This window comes from Trachypithecus francoisi, unplaced genomic scaffold, assembly GCF_009764315.1.
Source record: "Trachypithecus francoisi isolate TF-2019V2 unplaced genomic scaffold, Tfra_2.0 Lachesis_group17, whole genome shotgun sequence".
Lineage (NCBI taxonomy): Eukaryota > Metazoa > Chordata > Mammalia > Primates > Cercopithecidae > Trachypithecus > Trachypithecus francoisi.
Window position 1 is genome coordinate 84821090 of NW_022681462.1, and position 23888 is coordinate 84844977.

At 38.8% G+C, this 23888-nt stretch overlaps 1 long non-coding RNA gene across 1 annotated transcript; it reads left to right on the plus strand.

Moving 5' to 3' along the window:
• The first annotated feature begins 5468 nt into the window (after positions 1-5468).
• Positions 5469-22072, plus strand: LOC117063021. Its single transcript, XR_004428672.1, has 3 exons — positions 5469-5543; positions 11444-11448; positions 22004-22072. It is a non-coding gene; the product is annotated as an uncharacterized LOC117063021 (long non-coding RNA).
• Positions 22073-23888: the final 1816 nt, after the last annotated feature.

Sequence of the window (23888 nt, forward strand, 5' to 3'; positions counted from 1 at the left end):
AATGGTGAATTCATTTTTGGTTAAGCTATTTGCTGGAAGAATATATCCAGATTACTGTTTGTATGTTTTTGCCTCTGGATATTTTCTTAGGCTTTTGACTCTCAAGTCAAATTTTAGCCCTTCATCTTTTATTACAACCTCTCAAAACATTCTGCTACCTTCGTGAATAATTGCATGCAAAAGACACTCAGCTTAAGGCCCATCAGTTCCAAAATCAAGTAAAGAGAATTCCTACTAACAGGTGACAAACACAGAGGAAAGATATTGAAAATAACCTATATTCCAGAAGTTAATTTTCAGATAGATAATTTAATCAAGGAACAGTTCATGTTCTAATAGTAGTGATTAACTAGGGAAAAAGTAACAAACTTGCTTACATAATTTTGATTATGGCAAATTTATTTAGCACACCAGAGCCTCAGCATTCCCAGCTGTAAATTGGGACCAATAATTTTGACCCCAGAGAATGGTTTTGAGGATTAAATATGTGATGTATATGTAGCACTTTGCAAGGCATTTGCCACAGACTCATCATTCATTAAATATAAGCGTCTATCACCTTAGTTCCCACACAAGCCCAATGAACATCAACAATTCTTTCTTGTGCATCACTGGTAAACTAAGTGCTTGGAGGAAAGAGAAAATACTGTATGAATGCCAAGAATTTTCACTGTATTTAAAGATAAGGGGCAACACAGAAAAATGAAAACCTCTGGGTCAATTTCTGCCCCATTTTTCCAATATGTAATTTCACCTCCCATTTCCAATGGACAGTATTTTCTTATGCAAACAGTAATTCCCAGTGGTACAAAAAGAAGGTTAACCTGTGGACAACTTCATTTTTCCCTGTGAACCGCTGGCATTGACCGCACTCCCCCAAGTTATTCTGTGGTGAGTTAAAACCATCGAGGATACCTTGCACAAAGCGCACAGTAGACACTGCTAGGGTTTTTATTATAGTACCCCTTTTACACATGATTTTTTTTGTTGGTATTGTTAATGACAGAAAAGGAAAAAAATAGATTCTGGGCCAGTTCCAATGAAAGCTATTTGTTACTACAATTTAATCATTCAGTTTCTCAATTAATGTTGTAATTCCTGAGGCTTGCTTCTGGAACTTCCTCCCAAAGCAGACAGCTCCTCTGAAAACAGATACTCTCCTTCTCTAGGTTTTGGGTGATTTCTGTAGTTTGCATGACTCTCTCCTATGACAACAAATCAGTTGTACAGAATCCAGGGTCACCACAGGTAAGTAGGTTGAAACAGACAATAAAGTGAAGGAATCAGTAAAATCAGTGGTAAAGGAAGATGAACTTCCTGTTTTCTAGCTCTTCCGTTTCATTTTTCTTCTCTGCTTTATTTATTAAAGTCTTTTAAAACTGCTGCTCTAGCCTTGAGCATGTCCATTAGTGTAATACCCGTTGAAAGTAACCATTAGAACATCAAAATAATAGAGAAGATACTGTTAGACAGCAGTCATTGCAAATGGGTTTCCTTTTCTTTCTAAAAATATAAAAGTTTATAATATACACAAACCTCAACCACTCTCATGGAAACCACTCATGGATATTCAGGTAGAAGTTTTGGACAAGAAAGAGGGCATTGGAAAAGTCAGTTTTCACTGCATCTCTAGCTAATAAAAACAGAAAAATCAAAGTAAAAGAGAATTATAGAAATGGTATGTATCACTTTGTATTTTTACTGTGTGCTAAGAATGATTCAGAGTGATTTATATTTACCAACTTTTAAAATTTTGTATATAATATATATTCCATTTTATAAGTAAGGAAACAGGCATGGCAAAGTTTAGTACTTGCCCAAGAATATACAGTGGAATATATGTAAGACTGCAGAGCTGGGTTAGGTATCTGTCCCTGGGCTAAATAAATACAGTTTGAAAATAATTACCTGGTTATGTGCAAACATGGAAAAGAATATCATTTCCTGCTATATAAAGTGAGAAGTAAGAATGTGAGCTAGGACATGAACTGTTTAACATAGACTTTCAAGGACTCATGTGTGGTGCAAATTTAATTCAACATGTAAAATACGACCAAGTCAAAGTCACCAGAAAAAGACTGCATGCAGCCAGACTCACCTACCCCATGCCCCTCCACCATCACTCGTGGACTAAATCTTATAGTGTCTCATATCTGTGACAGGTCTTGCACTTGACTTTTTATTTTGCACTATGAGCTCTTTAAGAGAAGGAGCCATAAGCATCTTTCATACATTCATCATCATTAAATTATAAGCTCCTTTAGATCAAAGACTATGCCTAGTCATCTTTTGCCGTCCCTTTCTACTGAATCCAGGCCTAGCAAAGTGCCTGACTGGTGCATATTGAGGGGTCAGAAAATGGCAGATAAAATGTTGAATGCCTTTTATAGATTTGAAAATGTGAAAGATACATTGAAAACAATTTTCTGCTAAAGCTAAATCAAGGAGCATGGGAGGCAGACTTGGAGAAACAACACTGAATTTTCTTCACCAAGATCTTCTCTCTACCCTGACTTATACTTCTGATTATGGTGAGCATAGTGGCTGTAAAAAATGGTCACAGTATGTAAATATTTTTTAAAAAATGGAGAAAAATAAGTTGTAATGTGATTAATGGAGTTAATTATCTAATTATATAATAATGGAGCATTATGTCAAAAGTACTTCATTAAAAAAGGAACAATTACCTATAATTAAATTTTAAATTTGATTGAAGAATGTTGAATTCATTATTGCATTGAGGATCTCCCAGGATCATTTCCTTCTTCTATTAATTCTGTTTCTTTGAGGTTGAGCCTCACACTAAAAATCTGTAAACATTTTTAAAATTTTAACATAAATTAGTATTTAAAAATAAGGCTTAACCAAAGGCAGAGACAGCTACCTAAAAAAGTTATATTAGAGGATAAAAAATGTGTTCATTGCTCTGCAGTGCTAAGGCTAAGAGCTGAGTGACCTCAGTAGGTACAGCTCTGTGTTACCATCTCCCTTTAACATGGGGAAGTATGGGAATAAATGACAAATACCATATTTGAGAGAGTGGAGATCCTCCAGCAACCCCTGAGACAATTGAAGAACATGAGAAAAGTATAGCCCTTATCCTTGAGCGAATACTCATTTTTAGTAACTCTGTAAACCTAGATGAGATGTACTATGCAGTTGAACCTCTGGATTATTTACTAATATCCAGATTTCTCAGAAAACTGCTTAATTAGAGCCTATTGAGTATCGGTGAATAAGTAAACATTGCATTCACAGTTATATTGGTGGAGGTACCCATCCCCACCAAGGGGGAAGAACAGGAGTCAAAAGAGCTACACGTCATTCCCAATTCTCCTGTGATTGGCTTGGCCAATGTGCCACCTCTCTTCTTCACTGATACTTCATCTACAACAAGGAGGCTATTTTTACTTCAGTGTTCACGTTACAGGGTTGCTGTGGCTGCCAAATGAGTCACGTGTATGACACTCTATCTTAGGAACCATAAGGTATTATCCAAGCACCAGTTAGCAGATCAACAAGGCCTAAATGGTAGCTGCTTTGTCCTGGACACCAGGATTCCAGCTACCTGATGTGGATCCTTTCCAAATGCTTAAGACATGAGGTACATGTAATGTTTTTCATAATTCCAATTGCCATCAAGAATTATCGATGACTTAGAGAGAACATTGATTTTTTTTGGGTGGTGTTTACATGCATTCTTTCTGTGGCCATTAGTGGTCCTCATAGAATTGATAGCTTTTTGAACCGTGACAATGAGATTATTGATTCTTGAAAGGGCCCTAATTTAGGAAAACTTTTTAAATGTTTGCTATTGGCTTTTATTAACATATAACGTAGCAACAGGATTGAAAAATTCAAGTATTGTGTGATTGCCTGGAAATCTCAAAGTAAAAATCAATGTAGTTAATCAATTTAATAAATCATGAAACATACATGCGCATGCGTGTGTGCAGGCGCGCGCACACACACACAGGGAAAGTCTGCTAAGATTCATTATTAAGAAGGTACTTTTGTGTGAACATGCTTTGCTGTGCCAGCTAGCTTTCCAGCTAATTTTTTGCCCTTACATGCCCAGCCATCTTAGGTGGAATCTACCATCCAACCTTTATTGGACTCCATTATGGCCTCTCCATGCCCACTTCTGACCCCAATCTCCCTGCCTGGTCACATAAAGCCTCCAAATCCCCCCATCTCTTTATTCTATATCCTCTTTTTATAATAAGCCAGCAGACTGAAATATACTCTTAATTGGGTCTTCATAATTCAGCATGAAGCATGCACTCTACCATCAGGCAAGAAATAGAAGCTGTGATATCTTCACAAACACCAGCTTTAGTGACGGCTTGTAATATCCAGGGCACTGGGCATGGAAAAGTCAGATACAATAATTTAGAAAACCAAGATAATTAACATTTAAATGTCCAAAGTGATAGTGAATCAGACACAAAGTGCTACAGGGCACAGCTTACTTAACCACAAAATTAACAACCAAAAGAGTGACCCACAAGTCTCTCACGCCCTCCAGCACACACTTTTAATTAACAGAAGCTAGTCCACCTTTTTTCCTTCAGATTTAAAGAGAGTGAACAATGTACCCTTAAATAGTAATATATTAAAAAAAAAAAGATATAGGCAAGAGAAATTAAAATGTAGCACAGACAATAATCTATTCACAGTGAGGAAAATCTCCCAAATAATAATTTTGGAATTCCTACTAAGTTAAGGAGAAAAATTCAATTCTATTTCTCTTTATAAATCTATTATTTTTAGTCCTATGGAAAACAATGAAATATACTATTAAGGCGGATAAATCTGGGTGTCCCTTGGTGCTAATAGAGCCACAAGGGGGGAAAAAAAACAGGGCAAGAAAATGGGATCATTTTTCTATCCAAATTTCAAAATGGGTGGCTAAAGGGTAACCAGTGATTATAATGCTCTGATTTTTCAGAAAAGCCTACGGAGGCAATCTTCAAAGTCCTAGGGAGTTAATCTGAGCTTTAGGCATATCATTAATAAGAAGATAAGAAGGTATCCACCAAGCAGCATATCTATTTATCTGGCAAGGCAATGTCTCTGGAGGCTTTACTAATACATGCACACTCCCACAGAACATATAATTTGGAATATTAGCAATCTGATCAAGGAGTGATTAAAGGCTGCAGTCTCCAGAATATAGCGGTGTTGTCCAACTTGGCCTAGAGAGTGCTAAGGCAAATACAACTTTTCCCTTGTAGGAGACCATCTTTCCTCTACCTTGATACACATATACATACACAAGCCCCATACACACAGACACACTCTATATACACTACACACAATACTTACTGCAAAGAGGAAGAAGAGGCATGGGTTTTGCAGGTAGATTCAAATACTAGGTTTTGTGCATGGACACATTTATTATTATACTTTATGTTCTGGGGTACATGTGTAGAACATGCAGGTTTGTTATGTAGGTATACATGTGCCATGGTTGTTTGCTGCACCCATCAACCCATCATCTACATTAGGTTTTTCTCTTAATGCTATCCCTCCCGTAGCCCGTCACCCCCCAACAAGCCCCAGTGTAAGATGTTCCCCTCCCTGATAGACAACGTTTTTTAATCCTCCCTATCAAGCATCGCACCACCACCATCCCTGTAGAACACAGGAAGTTGTAAAGCCATCTGCGTGCAGCATACTGTTGGTGCTATCTTTGTACAAGTATTTATCAGCCACAGATTAGCTAAAGGTAAAGTTTAACCTTCCTTGTGGTTAGAATGGAGGCTTCATTGGGTATGTGGGGCATTAGACTACATACACGTTAGAAAAAAACGACAGCTTTCTGAGATGAAGTGAGACCCTAATGAATGAAAAAGTCCCTGAGAAGAGCTTCGCCCTTGCACCCAGGTTCTTTCCTTCTCTTTCCCCCAAATGCCTGAAATTCGATCATTAAAATAGCTCTTCTTTGAGTGGTGCATTGTGCAACAAGAGGAACAATAAGGCATACTCTTAACAAGCTACCAAGTTATTCTATGAAAAAAATTTCTCTTTACAAAGGCAGCAAAGACCAGGGAGAGTTCAGTCAGAGCTGTGACCTGCAGGGTTCCTTATCTGCCACAAACTATAATTAATTTTGTAATAAAAATTATTATAAACACATTGTGTAGTAATTTTCAAAGTATTCCTTGCTTTTCTTATCAGACTTAATCCTCACAACACCTTATAAGTATGGTTTTACTTATTTTGCGGGTAAAGCAAGTAAAACTCAAAGTGTAGGGGATTTGCTTTAAATAACTCAGCTTATTGATGACAAAGCCAAAACTGAGACTCAGATATTTTGAGTCTTAATCTAATGTTATTCTCAGTAATCCCAGAAATGATGATTAGGAGACTTACATTCTAGTTCTGGATCTGATTCTAGATCACTCCCTGGCTTTGGACTAATCACTTACCCAGTCTATGATTCTTTCCATCTTGAACAAGAATAGTCTGAAGTAGATAAGTACCTCTTTTTTTTTCTTTCAAATCTGCATTTAGGAGCATATATCATACCAAGAAACTGAAATCAAACCTTTCACACTCTGATTTCTCTGAAGTCACTGGATATGTTGTAACAGGAATCAAAGACTAAAATTCAGGAGATGCAATTTCTAGGGGAGGATGTCAGGTACTTCGAGCACGTCAGGGATTCATTAGTGAATATTACATTTTAAATATGCCCTGGAAATTTGGAAATCATATCAGCAATTTATTTTGGGGAGGCAATACACAATGTAAACATTTTATTTATATATTGAGTTACTAATTATAAGAATTTGAGCAAGACATTTAAAATCATATATTACTGTAAGAGACAAACAGTGAGTGAAATTCAGCAATGAAAGTAATGAATGAGAGCTGTGGTACAGGCATGCATAAAGTGCTTTGAGATTTCTATGTAAGGAAGGACTTGCCAGAAATTTTAGAAAAAGAGCTAATGTTTGAATTAGATATAAAATTATCCGAAGTATTTTCAAATTAGATGTAGATGTGGAACTAGAAACCTGTAGGAAGAAGAAATAGCATATACCAATGCATGAAAAATATGTATTGCTGTAGCTTAGAACAAAGATTTAAAAACCTCAAAAGGTGATTCTAGAAAAGCACATTAGGATTTGGTTGTTAGATACTTTCTTGCTATGCAAGAGAGTTTGGTAGTTATCCTACAGGCAACATAGAACTAGTAGGGTTTAAAACAACAGGCATTATACTTAAAAGCAAATAAGCTTTCCATAGCATTCATTCTTTTGTCAACATCTCTGAAGTTTCTCAAGTCTAGGTCATGTCGTCTTCTGGAAACAGAGATAGATAATTTAACACAGTGAACACTGTCAGTCGTCCCAACCATTCAGGCCTGCATAATGCAAGAATGCAGGAATTCACATATATGACTTTGAGCCCAACTGCTGAATTTCCCTCGACAGTTATTTTGTCAATAAGAAAATAGTGCAAATATGACCAATTAGAGGGGAAAATAATCAGTAATACAATTAAGGAGATAATTTTTAGGAAATAAAAATGAAGGCGATGCCAAACATGAAAGTGTTTAAGAAATTTTAGGAATTAGGGATTCTCAAGGATTGATTTTACTGACTTATTGTCAATTTATAATACTCTAAATAATGGACAAAATCAAATCTACCACACAGAGTAGAAATCGTTTGGTGACTCAGTGCCTTTGGTATCAGAGTTTTTAAAGTTCTTGGAACTTTATTTTTAGAAGACTGAAGACTAGGCAGCCTCAGGAATGGCCAATTATAAATGGAAGACTATAGATTGAGTCATTCTCCAGGAAAAATAGTTTGATCTCTCTAGAGACAGGCAATTCTCTGTTGAGTCACCCCTTGCATCAGATGCTCTATAAACAGTTCTGGAACTTTCTTCATGCTCTGGCCATTGGTTTCTGGTAAATGAGTCCTCCACTCCCTCTGAATCCACAGAGGGATGAGTAAATGAGTCATATTTTAATTTTAAAATGAGTGCCAATATTTCAGCTTGAAGTCATAACTGTGTGTATAGTATGGGGGGGGGCGGAATTCTATTATTCTATTGATTTCTTACATCCTTCCTGAGGCTTAGCAATTTAAATAAGAATTTTCAGTGGTCTCATAAGGTCATACTCCTGGAGGGTGCAAAAGACATCAGGGAATCCTTGAATGGTGTAAGGACCTTGAGCAGGCAAGGACCATGTAGGTGGGAGATGCAGGAGGGTCAGGAATCACTCACACTTTAGCACTACCATATGCTCCCCATTCTAGGTGAAGAACGCATCATAAAAAACAGTGTGACTGACCCAGGTTCTCTCTCTAACTGCAGCTAGTCTCTTGCCAATTCTTCCCATGCTAATTTCTTGAAAGGTTTTCTACCCTCTTTCCAGTTTCCCCTCCTTCCACTCACTGCTCAGTGTACCTTGCAAGGTTACAGATGATCTTCATATTGCTAAAGCCAATAAACTTCTAACATTCCTTATCTTACAGACATTCTTGTACCACTTGATATTATGCCTTCCTCTTTTTGATTTATGATAATCACAATAATAGAATAATAGCTAATATTATTATTAAATATTTACCAGGAAGTATGCTACTAAATATGCATTAACACTCCTCTTTTTGTTCAGAAATGCAAATTTGGCAAATTTCTTGGTCAGCAGACTAGGGCATGTATATTTTATGGTGGGAGTTCAGTGAAGAGTCCATATGGGGCTTTGTGTAACTGGGGACCCTCCCTCGCTTTCCCAGAGATCATGTTAAAGAGTACTGAGATGGTTTGTCTGTGTCCCCACCCAGATGTCATCTTGAGTTGCAGCTCCCATAATCCCAATGTGTTGTGGGAGGAAACCAGTGAGAGGTAATTAAATCATGGGGGCAGGTCTTTCCTGTGCTGTTCTCATGACAGTGAATAAGTCTCCTGAGATCTGACAGTTTTATAAAGGGCAGTTCCCCTGCACACATGCTCTTCCCTGTCTCCGTGTAAGATGTGCCTTGGCTCCTTCTTCACCTTCTTCCATGATTGTGAGGCGTCTCCAGCCATGTGGAACTGTGAGTCCATGAAACCTCTTTTTCTTTATAAATTATTCAGTCTCAGGTATTTCTTCATAGCAAATGGATTTCAAGTTGGACTAATACGAGTGCCCACTGATCCCAAACCCTGCCTGCTGATACTGAGGCTCTGATCTTACTCCTTGCAGGATGGCATTGGGTAGATGGAAGAGACCCCCAGTAAAGTCCTTGGAGAAATAGGTACTAATTCACCAGGCAATAAAGGACACAGGAATGCTGTGAAACACCCATGGCCTCATATTTATGTGGTGTTTGTCTGTCTTCCTCCCCCATTCTGCTTCTCTGTTTGATGAACTTTGGTCTGAGTTCCTGTGACTACACAAAGAACAGGCGGAAGCTGAGACCATAATGGCAACGGTTTCCATGAAACTTTACTTGCATTCCAGGGAGTAAATGCTGTACAGATAGTCCCAGGGTGCATCAATAAAGCATAAAGAAAACAGAAATGGATCATATTTTTTGATGTTGAGTGGCCACCAACAGAAAAGAATGTATTAATTGATACAACATAACAAATGACTATGTTCTTTGGTCTGGAACCAACACACTGCCAGAGCCCCAAACCTAGGAGGCCATTCTGAAACCACGTACAGTTCCCCACATGCTCTGGTGCCTCCTTGTGTCATTAAGGGGGTTTCTTTGTAGTTTTTATTAGCACGGATAATAACTCACTCATGTGTTTCTTGTATCATTTATACAATCTGTTTCATGTTTTCTCTCACTTATTCCCTAAAGGTATTTAGTGGAAATACCTTCAAGTCCAACTGAAATAGAATTTCATCAGATTTATTTCTATTTAAGGATATTAATTATCCAGAATAGTAATATATTTCCTCTCTACATTCATGTATCAATATGACCATATTATTTTTTTCTTCAATTATTTATTTATAGCAGAAAAACAATGAGTTCAAGAAAACTAACTTTGCTTAAAGTGCAGCAAGTCTTTCCCCTGGCTCTTGAGATGTCTATTTTACAAGATTACCCTTTGAGGAGTCTACATCCTGCTCAGTACAAGTGTGATGCAGTAAGCTAAGGTCTCAAAATGGTCAATGTAGATAAATAAGCATTTTCTTGTTTGATCATCTCTAGTGTGTTATGCCCGGATCTATAAATTTCATGTGGTTTATCTCACTGACTCGTCACACTAACTCTGCGAGGTTAATATTGTCACCTCTATTTTATAAATAAGAAAACTGATCTCAGAGAAATTAAAATTTCTAAGATCATGCAGATAATAAGAGGTAGAATCAGTGTTTACACTCACGTATATTTTTCCCTGAAGCCTATGAGGCTTTCTCTGCCTTCCTATCTCTATTGCTGATATACGAGTTTAGGACCTCATGGTTCAGCAGGAGGTCAGTGGGAGGGATGCTTCATGAATTAGGCACAAACAAAAAGATAATTATTAGCTGGGCAGAACACCGCATGTGGTATTCTGCATGGTAAAGTAATCAAGCGAGTAGTAGTTCTGAGAAACACGGGAGGGCTTTGGGAACCTGGGTGGGCAAGGAGTTAGGAGGGTTGAACAGAACCTATTGAATATAGCTGTTTCCTTTGTGATCAGTATATGATTATTAAATGAGTTAATAAAAGAAGGATTACAGAGAGATACCTGATCATGATCATTGGGTATTTACCAAATTCTTGAGCTTTGTAAAAAACATTGCAGGTTTATCCTCAAATCTGAATGAAAATGGTGTTTAAAAAAAAAATAGCCCTAGGGTTATCATTTGCACTAGTGCTTAAACTTGACTGCCTTTTGGAATTATCTAGGCTGTTTCAAACAGATTTTGTGATCAGGCCTTAATCTATTCCAATTATATAGACATTTCTGGTGGTGGGACCCAAGCACCAGTAATTTTTAAAGTACTCTAGGTGATTCCAGTATAGAACCAAAATTAAGATTGTAATAGATCTTTGTCTTCCACCATAGCATATGGTGTGGAGTGTCCTGTGGTAAGGGCTATAACCTCACATTGGATAGAGACTTATTTGGGGGTCTGAAAACTAAAGAATTTGGACAAAGTTGACTTTTACCAAAGTATGTGAAATCCTGGTTCTATGACATAGTAGTAAGAATTAAATATAGAAAAAACAGGGCCCGGCTGGGCACGATGGCTCATGCCTATAATCCCAGCACTTTGAAAGGCCGAGGTGGGAGAATAATTTGAGGTCAAGAGTTAGTGACCAGTCTAACCAACATGGTGAAACCCTGTCCCTACTAAAAATACAAAAATTAGCTGGGCATGGTGGCACACACCTGTAATCCCAGCTACTTGGGAGGCTGAGGCATGAGAGTCGCTTGATCCTGGAAGGTGGAGGTTGCAGTGAGCCGAGACCATGCCACTGCACTCCAGCCTGAGTGACAGAGGGAGACTCTGCCTAAAAATAGAAAAAGAGGTCGGGCGCAGTGGCTCACACCTGTAATCCCAGCATTTTGGGAGGCCACGCGGGCAGATCATGAGGTCAGGAGATTGAGACCATCCTGGCTGACACGGTGAGACCCCATCTCTACTAAAAATGCAGAAAATTAGCTGGGCGTGGTGGCGGGCGCCTGTAGTCCCACCCACTTGGGAGGTTGAGGCAGGAGAATGGCGTGAACCCGGGAGGCCGAGCTTGCAGTGAGCCGAGGTCGCGCCACTGCACTCCAGCCTGGGCGACTGAGCGAGACTCCGTCTCAAAAGAAAAGAAAAAATAGGGCTTATTTTCATTTTCAAATAAATTTGGAAAATACTGGGTTAACCACACAGGTGTCCTTTTTTTTCTTATTGCTATTTTGTTATTGTTTTTAACATAGACCATTTCAGAGCCTTTAAAATTCGTGCATGCACTATAACTATCAAAAAGAGAGTCTCGTATGTATTGCTTTCTAAATGTATTCACTATGTGTATTTGAACTAGTGTTTCATGAATAACAACAAAAAGATTAATAAAACTAATCACAGCTTATTGAGGTCTAGGTAGTCTATAAGTTACTTTAAATATATTACATTGTTTAGTTTGAGCCACAGAACAATAGTATGATTATATCTTACCATACCTATTTTATGGATGAAGAAATTGATGTTTTAGTGGTTCAGTAATTTGCTCAAGTTTACACAATAATTGACAAAGCTGGAATTCAAATTGGGTCTTATAATTCTTGGTCCTATAACATTTCTTTGTATTAAAAGTGTCTATAAATATTATCCGTAAAGTCCTCTGCACAATAGATTTGGCCTAACAAGCAATTATTATACTCTAGCAATACTGACCATTTTCAAGTAATTGTCATTCTTTTAGGCACTGCAATGTTGGAGTGAAATTTTCCCATGAAAAACTCTCTGGATTCTGCTTATTGGACTAAATATACTTTATGTGCATTGCAGAATAATTTCCCACAATCACCTTGAGCCCAGATTTCACACCCCTAAGGAACCCACCACTCCTTCCCATGCCTCACATGGCTTACATCCCTTCTCCTGCCTCCCAGAGCTCTTAAGTTCTTAGGTGATGTCTTCAAACAAACAAGCTCTTGTGACACTGACTTTTTTTTTTTTTTTTTAAATGATTGACTGTGCAGGGTACCATGGGAATATGCACGAAAGCTTAATTATATTTCCTGCCTCGGTGAGTGAATGTTGGATAGAAAGATGGCTCTGCTCTGCCTGTAGTGTAAAACATCACAGAGATCAGATCGGTTCCCCAGCATTTGCACATGGCTGATAATCAGCTCTCCACATAAACAGGCAGACAGATGAAGTCAGTTATCTGAAAAGATATCCATGTCCTGTTAGCATCTGTATCTGTCTTGACTTTACACTCTCATTGCAAACTCAACAGCAGGCTGAGCAAACCAGAGCCTCTCCAGATCAGGACAAGTCAGTGGTGTCACCTGGAAATAGTCAATACAACACTTCGTTTTTCTGGAATCACAAGAGAATCAATTCCCACCATGAGCATCTTTGTCAGATAACCAAAACTTATGCTTTTAAGTACCCAAGCATTAAGCACATTCATATTTTTCAGATCAGAAACCTCAATATGCACAAAATGCTTTCTTGATGCAGCACTTGTTTGCTGAGCACTAACTGTATTCCAGTGACAACTACTGAAGACAAAAATGAAGCTTAAAAAATAGATGTTACGTGAACACTCAAGAGTATTTCCTTGGGATAAAGCACAGATTTTAATTCACAGACCAGTGTGACAACCATTCTGACTGTTCCAAAGAGCTTTGTCTTTTCTCTCTGATTCTTGGCTCTGGTGCTGATAGATTAGGCTGTTGGAGAAGTGACCACAAGATAAAAGAGTTGTTTCTGTAAATACACTGCCATGATCATTCCTTAGGAGCCAACCATATGCATAGCACAGTTTAGTCACTGGTAATCCTACATTAAATGAAACAAAATGCCTTTCCTTTTAGCAGGAGAGACACAGCTAATCAAATCCTAGATAAAGCTTATGCAGAGGGCAGTGGGAACATCAGAACCACATCTACATTCAAATAGTCATATGTTTATTCAATTTCCAGGTATTCTGCAGGGGCAGAATGGTACACTGCAAGTGGAATCAAATTAAGAGAGGTCCACAGAACCCTCTGATATGCCCCTACTTCAATTAGTGAAGCTTCTCCTATCTCAGAAGGAACTGACATCATTTCTATTCAGTTGTATGTTCACCAGCCTCCTTAATACAGCGCCAAGGATTAAATGTTTCCCAATAGACAATGCAGGTGTCACTTCTGAGAAACGTACACACTCTGTTAACACTAAAGGTGGCAGCCAATTCTGGAACTATAATTGGAGCTTTTCTTCTCCATTCCAGTTGCATGATTTCTCTTTCTCTTCAGTGACTTCCCTAACTTTATAAGTGAATACAAAGGCTCAGCTTCATGCTGCAGCAATGATATTTGCTTAATCCCTTTAGCCATCTGTAAAGCAGGGGTAATACACTCTATCAACTCATCAGTTATGTGTGTCTGTGTGTGAGTGCACCAGCATAATGCAGATATTACATCCAATGAAGCCCACCTGAAAGCATATTTGTGTTTATTTGAAGACTTAAATAATACAGGGCAAAAGTATGGCTTTTGAGTCTCGTATAACTCTCAAAGCTAGATAGTCTTATTGCCCATTTTGCACATAACTATGGTCATTGGTCTTTAATTTTTATTCTAGCTTTGTGATGACATATGCTTAATCCCAGTACTTTGGGAGGCCGAAGCAGGTGGATCACCTGAGGTCAGGAGTTTGAGACAAGCCTGACCAACATGGAGAAACCTCGTCTCTACTAAAAATACGAAATTAGCCGGGGGTGGGGGGTGGGGGGGGTGGGTGTGGTCCATGCCTGTAATCCCAGCTACTCAGGGAGGCTGAGGTAGGAGAATCACTTGAACCCAGGAGGTGGAGGTTACTGAGTCGAGATCATGCCATTGCACTCCAGCTCAGACAACAAGAGGGAAACTCCATCTCAAAAAAAAAAAAAAAAAAAAAAGAAAGAAAGAAAAGTATACTATATACAATTCTAGAACTTGCTTTAGCCAAATTCAAATGCTGTGTAGTGTTAACTCATTTGTTTTTCAGTAAGTTATTTATTAACAGCCAAATCCCTTGATTATGACACTTCTGTGAACTTTCTTGTTAATCTTACTTACAAGTCACGTAATGCCTGAATACATTTCTCTGAAATATTGTTGAGATAAAAGAGCTGACAGTGACAGTAATTAACTTCTAAATAAATATTAAAATGAGAGGGCATTGTAAATACCCCCAGTGCAATGGATACACAACTGAGTTTTTAGGACATTAGGCAGCCAGTCTGTCACCATCTGAGCTGAGGGTAGCTCTGCCACTGATTTTGGAAGATGTTCCTTTATACTATTTAGCCTATTTAGCCTCTTCTTTTAGTTCTCGGTTTTAGCTAAAACACATATTTTATAGCTTGCTTTTCACACATTTGGCCACTTCACCATATGTTCTCCTGTCCAATTCTCCACAGCTTACATGCATATCTAAATCCTCTCTAGGTAGGGACAAAATTTAATGGTTTCCTTTTCCCACCTCCCACCCCATCGTGGTGGATCCTTGCACACAGCCAGCTGAAAACCCAATTGGTGCTCCACATGTCTGTATTGAATTGAGGTTCATTTGCTCACAAGATATTCATCTCAAATCTGTCAAACAAAAACTGTGAAAGTGCCATGTGATTGGCTGAGGCTGTCTGTGCCATAGGAAAGCAGAAATCACACCAGCACAAGTGCCAAGTCTGGCAACCGACTGACAGAGTTGAAATACTAGCTCCGACACAGATTAGAAGTAACTTTGGACAGGTTACTTAAAATCCCTAAGTCTTAATTTACTCACACATGAAATGTGGAGCACACAGGACTTTTGTGATAGAGACGTTGCAATTATTAAATGGCATAACACAAGTAAAGTGCTTCACCTAGGGCTTAGCAAGTGGTCAACTGTTGACAGTTATTACAACCCTTTTAGGAGTTCAGATGAGAGCTCTGAGTTATGGTGCTCTGGGGAAGCTTCCTGCAAAGGGCAAATAGAGAGCAGCATTAGGAACCAAGATTTACCTGTATATTTTGACTATTTAAAAATGGTAACAGCAGTAAAAGTGATGCGGCTGAAGCTGGATTCTCAAGGGAACATTGTCTTTAGCTCTGGGGGGTAATGAATTGCTGTTTCTCTCTGCCCCTCCCCATAACCCACACCCATCTCTTGGAGGACAGGTGCAGCAGTGGGTGGCCAGCACTGCACCCTGCCTGTTGTTAGTTTTGTTACCCCTGTGTTAGTGGGTGGCTCAAGAATCCTAAAGCCCTGTTGGAAGAGGAAGTCAACTCAAAAACTTTCTGAACTGGGCAAGTACAAGAAACATGAGCATACATGAGGTCAAAATGCAGCATAAAGGCAACTAAAATATAAAAAGATGAGATTCAGGAGTAACAAGGCAGATGGAGTGAAAACTTCCTGGATGCATTGTGGAAATGACTATATGCGGTGACAGTTTGATGCTGCCTTGTTCCTAGGTATGGGTGGTGGTGGATAGATCAAGAGTATTTAAAGGGGTAGACCTTAGTCTGCACCTTTGAACCTCTCTGACCTCACAGGTCAGGCAATTTAAGAGAGTAATCTGCTTGTGAAAATCAGCTTAAATGATGTGTCTGTGTGTGTGTGTGTGTATGTGTGTGGTTTATTTGAACATTGTGATGTTGAATATCAGGCAAATAGAATTGGCAAGAGGTCACAGGGCCTCCTCTGTCTTGTTGAATAATAGCTTAATTAAGTCAAAGTAGGATATGCTGGAGCAAATAAACACATTGATTGATGAGTGCACTGGGCATGTAGCATGTAGGGGAAGGGGCACACTGCAGTGGAGAGACCTCTGTGCTGGCTGAGAGGTTGTCCCAGCTTTAGTTCTGGCACTGTCATTCATCACTGTGTAGTACAGAGCAGTGGCTCTCAAAGGGTGGTTCTGAACCAGCAGCATCAGCATTACTGGAAATTGTGTTAGAAATACTAATTTTCAGGTCTCACCCTAAACCTACCAATTAAGCATGCTGGGGTGGGGCCTGGAAAAATGTTTGAACAAATAAATATTTCATGTGATTCTGATGCTCACTGAAGTTTGAGAACCACACTAAAGTGTTGAGAATAGAGCAATCTGCACTCCTGTTCTTTGTATTTGCACTGCATATACGGGTCATTGTGTGTTCTATCAATGTGAAATCAAGGAGGTCCTTAGAGTCAGAATTTTGCAGCCACAAATACATACATCTTTTGTTGTCTGTTCCCTGGACTTTGATGTCCCTCCACTATATCTAGATCTTAAAAAAAAAAAAAAAAAGTGACTTGTTACTAGGGCTTAGAATCTGAATGGGTTCTGTGGGAAACATTCTCAGGCTTTGTAGAGTACCTTGTTCTTTCCTTAGAGAGAACAATGATACCAATTTTGGGGGTTGCTGTGATTAGCTAGAGGCAGTGGCTGCTAGTTATAAGAATGAAAGGCTTTCTTAATTTCTCCTACCTTTCAGAGAACTATCAAGGAGTTATTGTCAAAGCTCATAAAAATTCAGCCAATGGTTGTTACTTCTCCATCTAAGTCACACAATTATATTCTAGTCATTGGGTCTTGGATTAATCCAGATTGTAGGCTAAGGACTGTAAATGTCCTCTGCAGTGAAATGTGTCTGTTGGGTCGTGGAGGACTCAACTTTTTCCAGGAGGAAGTCAGATTGGCACATTTAATATTATAGCTTTCTCCTGTCTCTGCCTGGATTTATTTCTCCATCCATTTTCCAATCTTGTTTCCCTAAATTCAATAGTTCCTCAGCTCGAACCTGCAATTGTTATGTGCAATCATTTATAATTTTTTGTTTTTCTTCCAACATTTTTCTATCTCTTATGCCATAGACACCCCACCTCTATTTTTCTTTCTGCCATTTCATTTAATCTTCTTTATAATTTATTCTAGAACTGTGCTCTTTGTGATAACCTTATGTGAGATGTCATTTCTGTGATAGTAGGTTAATAATTCAGAAAATATTATTTCTGCACCTCTTTACCCACCCCCAGGAATCACTTGTAAATAATGTTGATTAATTTGCAATCAGCACTTTTTAAATCAACATTCCATCTATAGCATAAAAATACAATTTTAGATCTTATTGCACTCACACACATTCTTAAAGAATAAAATGCACTTAAAACTAAATGATGGAGGTACCTTTTCAATGATGTAGAAGTTTTATTTTCAGGTCCTGTATAATTTTTTTTAATGGTCTACTCACTTCATCCTTCAATATCTCCAAATAACCTTGAGCAATATATATGGTAAACTAGTCCATTGTATTCTATACAAATAATTAAAACATCCATTCTTCAAGCTTTTATGTAGCACGGACTGAAAGATTAGGAGTTGCAGGATCAAGAGTGCTGGACAAGAAATAAGGGGTTAAAGGTCTTTCCTGTCTCCTCTTTTTTTCCCCTTTCTTTTTCTTTTTTTTTTTTTTCTTTTTGAGACGTAGTCTTGCTCTGTCTCCAGGCTGGAGTGCAGAGGCATGATCTTGGCTCACTGCAACCTCTGCCTCCTGGATTCAAGCGATTCTCCTGCCTCAGCCTCCTGAGTAGCTGGGATTACAGGCACGCACCACCACACCCAGCTAAATTTTTGTATTTTTAGTAGAGATGGGGTATCACCATGTTGACTAGGATGGTCTCGATGTCTTGACCTCACGATCCACCCACCTCAGCCTCCCAAAGTGCTGGGATTACAGGTGTGAGCCACCATGTCTGGCCTCCTCCTTTTCTTTCTCCTTTTCTGTGTAACTCTTTCTTCCCTCTCTTTCTTCTTTCATAGAAACCAGTGTTATTTATTTACTTTTATTGTATATATTTGAGTTATGCAACATGTTTTGGTATACATATCCATAGTGAAATGATTACCACATTCAAGAAAATTAACATATCCATTTGTTCATGTAATTGCTTTTGTCTCTTTTCTTTCTTTTTGTATGGTAAAAGCACTTGAAACCTACTCTCTTAACAAATTTCCGGTACACAGTACAATATTGTAAACTATAGTTCTCACACTGTGTATTAATGAGATCTCTGGATTTATCCATCCTACCTATGAGAGGACTTCAAAGAGTTCCTGAATAAAGGGAATTAAAAGATAAAAATAAAAACACAAATTTTATTTCTCATAAGCTCCATCAAGTTCAATTCACTTTTATAAGCAATGATACCAGCCATTTGCCCCATCCATCCACCCTGCAATTGCAGTCTTTTTTACATTATTAACTGAAGAAAAATGAGTGCCATACAAAGAACTTCCACATTCTTACTCATTTATTACTTTCCATGAGAAGCATTCTTGAATTGCTACCCCCCTCCTCCTCTGGATACCATTGCTATGTGCCTTTGTGGTATGCTATGTTTCCCATTAGATTTCTCAATACCGGTTATAATTACTTATTTAAACATCCTTCTCAGGGACTGTATGCTACATGCAGTAGAGATAACATCTATCTTGTTCATCATTGCTTCTGCAGAGCCTAATACACTCCCAAATAAACATTTATTGCATAAATGGATTGTTGTAATTATTCAAATATGAGACATGATGTTTTCCTTCAAGAAGTTTAAGGTAATTAAACCTTGATAAATCACTATGACATTAGGAAATATATAATAGGTGACTAGTAATAATAAAGGTAATTATAATGGGGTGATAACATTTGTATTTATTCTATTCTAGGTGCTGTATTAGCCCCTTATTATGTTAGCTCACTTCATTTGTACAACAGCTCCTTAAGGCTCCTAATGTGATCATAGTATTATTTTCATCCTCATGTAACACGAAGAGGGGCTGTGTGACTTGCCCATAGCCACTCACCTGGTACGTGAGGTTTCACATTCAAACCCTAAGTTGTCTGCCTTTGGAGTTCATGTTCTTAACCTCTAGATTATACTGACTCCTTCAGTAAATGATCACTATATGTTTATTGCAGGAAGGGGTGATAAAGGAAGAAGGAAAGTTAGAAAGGATGGAAGAGGGAAGGAAAGAGGAAGAGATAACAGGAAGCAATGAGGTCAATAAAAATGAGTCTATTATGCACTTGAAGGATGGGTTAAATTTGGGCATATGGACTAAGAGACTTTATTGCTGTGAGGAAATTGACATGCACAAGGGGGAAGAGTAAAGGATCCTTGGTAATGGGGAATGAACAATTATCTCATTGCAACCCAGAGCCCTCACCTGAGTTCCCAACACTTAGGTCAAATGGACAACTTCATTCTCCACTTGGACGGTTTCTCGACATGTACAAAACCAAGTCCTGATTTTTCCGTGCCCCCAAATCTGTTCTATCTGAAGCATTCCTATCTCAGTTACTGGTAAGTTCATTCTTCCAGTTACTCAGAAAATTAACTTGGGAATCATGAGTAACACCTCCCCTTCTCTCATAACCCATATCCTATTTAACAAGAAAACACTCTTGTCTTTTCTATCAATACATACTTTTAGTCCTACCACTTCTGACTCCCCAGTGATACCTCCCTGATCTGAATAGAGGGTCGAGTTTTCAAGATCCCCTTTCAATATATAGCTAGAAGCAATGCACATAAAACCTCAATCAGAACATTTCATTCTTCTGTTCAAATTTTGCAGTGATGCAAGTCAGCATTCTTATGTAACTTAGAAGATGCTATGTGATTTAGGTTCTATTATTTCAGTGACTTAATGTCCCACCATCCTGGCCCTCTCTTATCCTGCTGCAGTCACAATGGCCTCCTTATCATTCTTCAAGCACATTAGGCACTTTAGGGCCTTTACTTCTGTTTCTCCCTTAGCTTGATCAAACACGTGTGTCACGCCCCACAAGCCTGGGCTCTGTTCTTTAAGGAGGCCCAGCTCACCTATCCAAGTTAATGTTTCCTTTCCCAAAACTCCTTATCACTGTCACCCAGTTATGCTGCTGCCTTTTTCTTACAACTTCTTACCTTGTAATATGCAATATTATTCCTTTCTCATTATGTCTATCAGTTATTTTGTGTTCCCTATGGCGGAAGTGAAAAGCCCATAGGACAAATGTCTTTGACCAGGAAACAGGGCCAACTCCATCAACATATGCTAGGGCACTTGCATAGGGCCCTGAGCTTATAAGGGCCCTACATACATCTGAAGCTTAACGCTCTGTGGTTTCTGTCTTGGAGTCTTTAGTACATTTATGTGTTTTGTCAGTAGAATCTGTCGGGACAGTGTAACATGAGCTGGGAGGGGCCTCTATGCCTTATTTCATGCTCTTTCCTTACTCTTGCTACCTCCCTTCCTCCCTAGGATCATTTCTGGCTGTATATTTCTAAATTTCTGGCTTCCTGGGTCCTGCCTGACCTTTCCTTTTCTTCTTCTTCTTTTTTTTTTTTTTTTTTTTTTTTACTTTGTCACTTACGCTGGAGTGCAGTGGTGTGATCATAACTCACTGCAACATCGAGCTCCTAGATTCAAGTAATCCTCCCACCTCAGCCTCCGGAGTAGCTGGGACTGCAAGGAAGCGTCATCATGCCTAGACAATTTTTAAAAATTTTCTGTAAAGATAAGGTCTTGTTATTGCCAGGCTGGTCTCAAACTCCTGGCCTATAGCAATATTCCTGCCTCAGTCTCCCAAGTGCTGGGAATGCTTCAACTTTCTTTATCCTTGAAGTTGTGGTGACACTGAGGTCTATATTTCGCCATTGCCCTCCATCCCTATAGGGACCTGGGTAGCAGGAGAACGTGGATGCAAGTTCAGAGAAGTCTCAAGGTGGTAATGCAGCAGCGGCTCTTACCCTTGGGTTGGCAATTCACATATGTTCTTTAGGTGGCTAAATGAGTATCTCTTACCCACCCCCAATGTAGGTACTGAGCAGTAATGTTCCTGCACAGATATTTAAAGTCCATGGTCTGGCTGTCTGCAGGAAATTATCTCAGTGGGTTCCTGAAAGAGGAAGATTCAGGCCAAAATCCTGCAATTTTGCTTTTCACTGAGCCCCACAAATTATATAGCAGGTCCTACTCTGACAGCAACTGATGAATTTTAATTGCCTACATATGAACCTTTCATCCAGTAGGTATTGAATAAATATTATTGAATGAATATAAACCAGAGTCATACCACAATGGTTCCTCACCTCGATCTCTCAAACCATGGATGAGGGACAGTTTTGATGTAGACATGCAATTTTAGTTTTAAGCTGGATTGTATTGACTTTTATTTTTATTAATTATCAAACTTATTTTTTTATTATACTTTAAGTTGTAGGGTACATGTGCACAATGTGCAGGTTTGTTACATATGTATACATGAGCCATGTTGGTGTGCTGCACCCAATAACTCATTATTTACATTAGGTATATCTCCTAATGCTATCCCTACCCACTTCCCCCAGCCCCACAAGAGGCCCCGGTGTGTAATGTTCCCCTTCCTGTGTCCAAGTGTTCTTGTTGTTCAATTCCCACCTATGAGTGAGAACATGCGGTGTTTGGTTTTCTGTTCTTGTGATAGTTTGCTGAGAATGATGGTTTCTAGCTGCATCCATGTCCCTACAAAGGACATGAACTCATCCTTTTTATGGCTGTGTAGTATTCCATGGTGTATATGTGCACCTTTTCTTAATCCAGTCTGTTATTGATGGACATTTGGGTTGGTTCCAAGTCTTTGCTATTGTGAGTAGTGCGGCGATAAACATACGTGTGCATGCGTCTTTATAGCAGCATGATTTATAATCCCTTGGGTATATACCCAGTAATGGGATGACGGTCAAATGGTATTTCTAGTTCTAGATCCTCGAGGAATCGCCACACTGTCTTCCACAATGGTTGAACTAGTTTACAGTCCCACCAACAGTGTAAAAGTGTTCCTATTTCTCCACATCCTCTCCAGCACCTGTTGTTTCCTGATTTTTTAATGATTGACATTCTAACTGGTGTGAGATGGTATCTCATTGTGGTTTTGATTTGCATTTCTCTGATAGCGAGTGACGAGCATTTTTTCATATGTCTGTTGGCTGCATAAATGTCTTCTTTTGAGAAGTGTCTGTTCATGTCCTTTGCCCACTTTTTGATGGGGTTGTTTGCTTTTTTCTTGTAAATTTGATGATTGAGTTCTTTATAGGTTCTGGATATTAGCCCTTTGTCAGATGAGAAGATTGCAAAAATTTTCTCCCATTCTGTAGTTGCCTGTTCACTCTGATGGTAGTTTCTTTTGCTGTGCAGAAGCTCTTTAGTTTAATTAGATCCCATTTGTCAATTTTGGCTTTTGTTGCCATTGCTTTTGGTGTTTTAGACATGAAGTCCTTGCCCATGCCTATGTCTCGAATGGTATTACCTAGGTTTTCTTGTAGGGTTTTTATGGTTTTAGGTCTAACATTTAAGTCTTTAATCCATCTTGAATTTTCATATAAGGAGTAAGGAAGGGATCCAGTTTCAGCTTTCTACATATGGCTAGCCAGTTTTCCCAGCACCATTTATTAAATAGAGAATCCTTTCCCCATTTCTTGTTTTTGTCAGGTTTGTCAAAGATCAGATGGTTGTAGATGTGTGGTATTATTTCTGAGGGTTCTGTTCTGTTCCATTCCTCTCTCTTTTGGTTCTAGTCCCATGCTGTTTTGGTTACTGTAGCCTTGTAGTATAGTTTGAAGTCAGGTAGCATGATGCCTCCAGCTTTGTTCTTTTGGCTTAGGATTGTCTTGGCAATGTGGGGTCTTTTTTGGTTCCGTATGAACTTGAAAGCAGGTTTTTCCAATTCTGTGAAGAAACTCATTTGTAGCTTAATGGGGATGGCATTGAATGTATAATATGGCCATATGACCCTGAACGTACCCAATCTTGTCTGTATTGGCTTTTAATGACAAGATAGTTATAGAATCTGCTGAAATATTATTAGAATATATATTTCCCATATAGGAAGGAGAGACTTCCATAGCATAGTTGGGAACAGCTATTGGAGAAAAATAAGATGGTTTCATGCCTGTACCTCCACTGTTGAGCTGATGAGCTCACTAAAGAAGATGATCATCTTGGTGGATGTGCTATGCCTGGGGAGAAGCAAAACTAGAGCCAAATAACTTGGAATCAGAAACTGAGAAAAAGTTGAAGGAATGAGACTATAGCCAAACTGAAAAACAAGTTAGAAAGACAATGCAAGAAGTCAAGAGGGGAAAGCCATGGACAGAGATGTCAGAGGGAAGGAGATTGCTGCTTGAATGCCCCTGGGTACAGGCCAGGCCCTGACAGTCTACACACGCTTCAAAAACAAAGACTGGAAAGCACCCA